The sequence below is a fragment of the Falco cherrug genome, chromosome 3 (genome assembly GCF_023634085.1).
Source record: "Falco cherrug isolate bFalChe1 chromosome 3, bFalChe1.pri, whole genome shotgun sequence".
Lineage (NCBI taxonomy): Eukaryota > Metazoa > Chordata > Aves > Falconiformes > Falconidae > Falco > Falco cherrug.
Window position 1 is genome coordinate 32,233,842 of NC_073699.1, and position 7,895 is coordinate 32,241,736.

Sequence of the window (7,895 nt, forward strand, 5' to 3'; positions counted from 1 at the left end):
GATGCAGGGGTGAAAGGTCAGCTGTTACCTGAAGTTGTTAACTTCTTTTGACTGCAGGCTTGAGAGGCTATAATGTTTATTGTTAAATCAACCCACTATTAATAATATAATAAATCAGTTAAATGACTTAGCTAATAATTACGTCTCTATTATTAATGTGAAATTCAGTAATTCTTCATACAGTAGCAAGATTTGAATTTAGCATTCAAGTCTTACACATTACACATAACTACCATGGAATTACAACTCTATCATCCGTCTCTACCATGTCACACTGTTATCGGAGTGCAATATGATCTTGTCTCTGGGTAGATTATTTTGCAGGAATTTTTTTTCCCCAAAAAAGCCCCCAAAGTCCCCTTCAGTTATCTAGTTCATATTGTCTGCATATTGCTTACTTCGAACACTTTCTGAGACATACCATTCCCTTTTAGTCTTGATTCTTCTGCCTAGCTCCAATTATGTCTAAGCACTTTATCCTGTATGCAAACAATTGACATACCAGAGCAAGGCTTATCCTGTTGAATGTTGGCGGTTTTTTCCGCTGTTTTTTGCTCACTTAGCATCCTGTTTTTCAGTGCTTAATTACAAATCATTGCCCTTGACATGTGCTTTGGGCAGTTTGGTCTCCGCAGTGTTGTCTTGTCATGGGGGCCTATACTCCAGCAGGACCTCTAGCTCACCAATTGTGACCCATTTCTGTAGCATTAAGAGCTCTGAAAGTTGAAAACATCTATTCTGCTACTTAGAGCGTGTTTAGACTTGGTCACCCAGGAAAGTTCAGACAAAGCAAATACCAGAATATCCAGAAATTCTTAATAAACAGCAGAATGGTGTTGTATGAAGTGCTATATAAACATCATAAGAAGAAGTACAAAGTCATTTGCTTCAAGTTATGGGCCAATGAGAAACACAGACTGACACTTAGTGAGAAGGTAAAAGACTTTGAAAATAAGGAAAAGTTACTTGTGATTAAAATCAAAGAAGTAGTTGTCACTGGAACAAGCCACAAAAGAGGAATGACAGCTCATCTTCAGCTATAGCAAACTAAATCTACTTCAGTCCTGAAGTATAGGACTTCGCATAGACATTAAAAAACTTAATTTGTATATGCTGATTTGGCACATGACTTGACTTAATAGTTCTTAATATGATGCTGCAGATAGTCCTGGAATGTATGGCCCACCAGCTCCAGCTGCACATAGAAAGTTGAAAATAATTTCTTGAGGGCCTGTTGAAATTTTGAGTCATCAGAGAGTGCACAAGAGCACAAGCTGCATAAATCATGGAGTGGAAAAATATTTTTGTACTATGATTTAGAAATAATTATAGAGAATTATGTTGAAAGTAATGCCAAATTTCCTGCTCATTACCTCTAAGTAAGTTTCCAGAATAACATACTAAAGATGATGACATCTTATAAATGACAAAATCTGCAGATAAGAAAGCTCTGAAATATCCAATTGGCAGTGTTTTCCAATATTCCTCCAGAGCATAAGCAACAGAGTCCTCCTAACTTAAATGAACTTGAGTAAATTCTCTGTACTGTTGTATTGAACAACATTATATAACTCTAGCAGTTTTCAGCAGCAGTAAAGAATTGCCTGTCATTGCTGGGTAGAAAAAACAGGGTATGCATGAGTCTGTACAAACTTCAAGAACACAAATTGGCATAGAATTTTTTCTGTAATGTTTGGGGCACACTTTAGCCATTGGTAAGGTAGAGCCACCTTTCTGGGTTGGAATTTCACTTTTTGTCAATGAGTTTGTCCTAGGTATATATGTAAAATACCAACACAGTATTTAGTCACTTTCATTAAGTTAACTGCTGTTAAAGTATATGGTACAGTAATTACAAACTGATCCATACAGGTCCAGAGGTTCATCTGTGCCCTATGGTTTGTGTGATTAAGTCTCTGTATGTAACTGAAGAGCTGCATGTATTTTTATTTGACTACTACTTTTCTCCTGGTATGTTTTATAACTTTAGAATATTTTTTTGGCAATCTTTTACCTTTTTTAATAATTTTCCATTTTTATGTCCACCTATGCTATCAAATCCTAATATATGTATAGAAAGGCAATCACTGTAGACCTTGGATGTCAAACAACATTAATTTTAGCATATGATTTTAGCTTTTAGTGAACTGGGGAATGTTCTTTGAGATTTAATAATTTCAAGTGTTTTCTTCTGCTGCAACCATTCCTTTCTTCCTGCAATTTCATTTCTTCAGGTCTGCAGTTCCCTTACTTAATGCAGGGATTAGACCACTTTTTATTCCTAGCTCTGTGTTTTCTCAAGAACAAGAGGCAGCTTGTGGGAACCGTCCTTCCCTGATGCCCAAGTCTCCAATACCAACTTCCAGATATCTTAATTAGAAATCAGTTAGTTTGTTAGAGAAAAAATTGACAACATAATTAGAAAAACAGTAAAACATTGTTTCCTCAGGCTAATACCCGCAGGCCGGTATAACCTTCTGTCATCCATTTTGTCAGTATTGGTTAGAGCGTTGAAGCCTCTTGATGATTTATGTGTTTGCCTGTTGTGTTCTTAGTTCTTTAAAAGAGCTTTGGGCACTGTCAGAGGTAGGATGCTGGGCTAGTGGGATCTTTGATCTTGTTCAGTACAGGCTTTTATGGTGTTATCTTTTTTATAAACTAAGAGGAGTTCTTTTGTTTGCTTCCTTGCTTAAATTTGGATATTTCTGCTCCTGTGCTTTTCTTTATGCAAACCAAGTTCAAAAGTGAAATGCAGAATATGTCTGGAATATGCCCCCATACAAGTTTTTTTGATGTCTCTTGTTTTCAGTGATCTGTCAGAAAATAAGGTTTTGTCTCAGTCTTACTGCCACTTGTTTATACCATGTACGCTTTCAGACTTGTTTCTTCCAGATTCTCATTTAGGTGGTAGGACCCTATCTCCCTGAGTTGTTTCCTCAGTCTAGCTAATCCACATTGTTTCTGGTTTATCATGAAGACTTACTGCTCAGATATTGACAAATGAAGATGTTTTGTGTTGACGCTGTTTTAGTTTGATACTCTATTTAAGGTAATCACATTTGTTGTGATGCAGACCCTGATCTCAGTTACATGTAGTGAGTACCGATACATATGCCAGGGAAGGTGCTGGAAAACAACTGTTTCCTGGATCCACAGTCTAGATGGTTCTGAATGACATTAGTGTCAACAAATGGTGCTCCAATTACTGTTGGTAACACTGTAGAAAACCTAGATTAGGCTGTCAGAGTGGTTTACTGGAGCCTGCTCGAGGTTCCTGAGCTATGTAGGCACGTTGTGAACAGTGTTGAAGGCAAAGAGGCTATGCCACTCTGCTGACGTTGCTGGGAAGATTTCTGCATAGGAATCTTTAGTAAGAAGCAAAAGGTTTATTTGAAATTATGGTATAGATGGTGAGGAAAAGCTTTGGAGAGTGGGCGTGCTACTTGTTCTGCAGCATTGTCCCTCATTCCTTCAGTGGTGGTAGCACAGAAGCAGCCCACTCGGCTTTCCAGGGCTCTGATTGATGAAAGTAGGCAGTGAAGCCGGGCTTTTTTGCCATTCCCCTCAGGCTAGTGCCAGAAGCAATCTAATATGCCTTCTGCTTTCAGATAACTGTGATAATACACACATTAATTAAATAGACACTTGTTTTATTAACGTAGTACGTAATTTTAATTAGTAAAGTTATTTTCCAGACATATTTTATTATTGAAATGAGTATGAGTCAACAAGAACAAGTAAGTCAGAATTACTCTTTTTCAATTTCATATTTATGACAATACAAAACTGATGGCAAGTCGCTGCTGCCTGAGTAGATCAGAGAGCAGAGGGTTCCTTGTTGCCCCATTCAGCAGGTAGGGAATTTCTGCTAGATCCTCCACAAGTGAAGTGAGTGAGGTTGGAAAGAGTGGTGAGGTGGAGGGAGCTCATGTGTTTGGACCAGGCGTCTGCAACACGTACCAGGTGCAATACCTTTGATGGAAGTTTCTTCATGACTTCTGTGCCAGACTCATACTGGTGGTCATGGCAGGATTCCTGAAGGATGTCTATACTGCTCTTTAAGAATTGCAGACAGGACATGTTTCTAAATTGCTTCTCATATAACCAACTGCTTCCCAGAGAGCCCAGCCCCAAGTGGCAGGGGCTGTATTATGCCCTTACTGTAATTACTGGCTCAGTGCTGGTAGTAGGGCAGGGTGGATGCATCTGTACTGTATGCCTGGATGTCTCCTCTGGGTCTCTTGCAGTGCCACTGTGGCTGAAATAAATGCAAAGGCATGAAATAGCCCTCCTGAGTGTTTTTATAGCATGGAACTGAGGCTATGTATGTCCTGGGGTGTGGTTTATGGGATATCTGAGGGGCAAAATTTGCTGCAATAATGTTGAAGAATTGGTAGAGAACGGGGGGGAGTCAATTGCAGAGCGGGCGCAGCAAACCTGGTGCAGTTTCAACCAACTGACTTTTGTGATTAGTCCTTGGAGTAAATTGTTTCCAGCACTGTGCCTGTGCTTTGTCTGAGAGAGAACAATTTGGAACTACCAAGAGTAGCAGAGTGATAAAACAGTTTATCAATATGTGGTTTTGTTTGCTGGCCCTATAACATCTAGCATTGTAGATGCACCCAAATAATCAGTTATACTCAGAAGTTCTTTTCCAGGTGCACCGAGGGGCTCTCTTGCAGGTTTGCAGCCTACATGAACTGCAGATTTGCTCATTTGAGCAACCTTGTATTTGCTCTCAGAAGATAGTAAGCATTTTATAAGGCTTCAAAAGGAAGTTGATATTGGTTTCACTGAAGTTCGCAACAGTTCTGTCATTAGCAGTAAGAATCAAATTTTATCCTTAGCGAATTGTTTTCCTCTTTTTACGATAGTAGTATTCTGTTCCCAGCAAACTGCTATAGCAGGAATATTTTCTGCAGCTGAAGTGGCAGCCTAAAGTGAGGTCATCGTGAAGATACGGTTACGTGATAACAGCTACCACTTGGTGGCATCCACTCCATGCTTTATTTAGCTGAAAACTCCACAGCCAGCAAGCTGAGAAAACTTTCCCAGTACCTGGCTTGACATACTGTAAGGGTATTTAAAATAGTTAACGCTAGTCTTGATTGGTATCCTCAGGGCTTAACATATGCATGACCCACTTTCTGCTCATTTTAGTTTGGGAGTATACAAATTTACTGACCTTGCAGTTGACTCAAATAATCAAAGTTATTAAACTCTGTCTTTGTCCTGTTCTTTGGAAGACTGTACAAGTATTTTTTATTCACAGAAAACCTGTTTAAACTCTTGGATGTTTGGTCTTGACCTGTGTACCTCAATTTGAAACAAGCTTTGATTTTAGATAAGTCAATTAGAAGCAATGAAATGAGTTCTTGAATCTTTCATTTGCACTTTTAAAAGGAAAAATATTCAGGCTCATTTTGGAAAGTGTCTACCATTAGCATTACTAATACATTAAGGTTTATTAGAAGGTGTAAACAGCTACAGATTTGCTTTACCTCACTTTTGTTATTTAAATGAGAAGTCAGAAATACATTTCACCAACCAAAATCTTAGTTTGTAGGTCTCTGTGTCCAAAATGGTATGTGGCACAACAATCTCATTCAATTTGACCCTCATGAGCACCTAACTTTAAAGTTAAAACATGAGCACTAAGATTTAAAGTTGCAAACCTGTCCTCTTTGTATTAATTGTCAAAGTATGGTGAAAAGAAGCAAGACAAGATTTTTTTAAATGTCTGGTAAATATGAATACATCAGATTTTTGGTAACTTAGTGCAGATATCCTTAAGCAGGCAGTTTTTCTGATAGCATTAGTCTGATGTAAGGAGAATCAAGAACTTTTCAGCTGTTCAAAACTTGGCCTGCAAGTCCTTGGTCACTTCAAGGAACATAATGTAGTAATGAGCATGGTGTGAGATCTAAATAAATGGCATTTGGCAGCTTGTGGAATGGTACTAGAACAATATTTCTACTTTTGAATATTTCACCCATAAAATTCACTTGTAGTGGTAGTGAAATAATAATAAAAAATTTACTTAAGAAAACTATACTCGTCATCTAACTGCATTATGTGATGACAATTGAATGGTAGATGACATTTGAATCTTGTCCATTGCTTTCACACCTAGTTTTTTTGAGGTTAGAAGGTTTGAGGGTTGCCTTTTATCTTGAAATTTATAGGAAATTTCATTAGCTATTCCTAGGTTATTGGAGACTTAGTGGAAACCAGACACTTCCCAGCACTTCTTAGACTTTTTATTCCTAATAATCAAACCAAAATAAAATTGAACAAAAAGTTGAAAAACTCAATAAACAAATAGTCGTTATTAATAATGAATAAGATCACTACCACTTTTAGACACAATAAAAAAACCCTATTAAAACATTACACATAATTGCAACTTGCTGACTTATTTTGTGATTTTTCCCCCCCAGCATAACGTGATGGATCTCCCGTTCCTCTCTGTGGTCTGTATCAATGTGGTGAGAGTTGTGCTTTAAAAAATGCAGTTATGATTATCTTTTGCTAATTTGCAGTTTTATTAAACAGGCTAAATAAATAATCTGAGTTAAGTTATTGTTGCAAGTTAACTTTGTCTGGTAATCCCAGGATCAATACGTGACACCATTGCACATTTCTACCAGAATAATCAGTCATGTTGTCAAATGACTGTGAACTCAGGAAACACTTCAGAATTCTCAGTACCTTGTAGTTCATCACATCACTCTAGTCCTTCAACATTGCTCTGCATTGTTATATACATTTAAAAAATTACAGCTCGGAACAGGCTTGTATTGAAGAAAACCAAAGTATATGCATCAGTCTGCTTCTAGAGGGCAGCAAATGACTGTGTTTTAACCACAAGAGGAAATCCAAAATTCACAATACATTTCTGCCAGCAAACCAAAGGCACAATCCAGCATCTTGTGGTTAATGGCAAACTTCCCATTTTCTTCGATGGGAACAGGATCAGGCCCCTGTTGCTTTCTTGCTGTCTTCCCACCCCCACTTTTAAAGTAGGTAAATAGTGTGCATAAAATACACTGGACTCCTGTTATCAGGGTTTTAAACAGAATGAACTATGGATGCAAATGTTATGGGTTTTATTAACATTTGAGGCTATAATATAAAAAAGGTACATGACATAATTGTGATAGTATTTATCTAAATATCAGATCATTAAGTTTTTAAATCTGTTTTGTTTTGTGGTATTTAAAGGAATGTGAATGATTTTTTTTTCTCTTCCCACACGTGGTAGAGAATAGCGGGGGGTGCCCCTTCTTTTGGACCTCCCCCCCCCCAAGAAATTAACAAGTGTTGCTTAATGCAATCAAAAGAAAGAAAGATGGTAAGTAAAATTTTAATTTTAAATGTAATTCACTTTTATTTATGCATGCATTTTTCTGTAGCCCACCTTACCATAGCACTGGTATATTCACATGTATGCTTATACCAGTAGTGTAATGTAAATGGTGATAAATTGCCTAAACATCTCATAACCATTATATTTTTCTTGGTCAGTGGTCTATCTCTATAGATGTTGTTCTAACTTTGTAGCCCCCATGATCCCTTCAGCTAGACTTCCTCTTCCTTTTCTCTCAGAAAAAATACACATTTTCTTCTCAAAATTGCCTTAGTTGAATTTATGCAGAGCGAGAGGAATGGGAACCAGTCAGCAACTTCTTTAGAGAGTGTGTCTTGGCTATCTCTTTGGCCCTTTACTGAGGAAGAACTTTTGTGCCCCACATACATAGGGAACAATCTGGCTGCAGATACAAGCTGGTGAAATTAAAGAGCTCCTCTAATGTGTGATTTATTCCTCATGGCTACCTATGAATGCAGAAGACTGAAACCAGCCGCAGTTCAGCACACTGCGATAATGCAAAAAG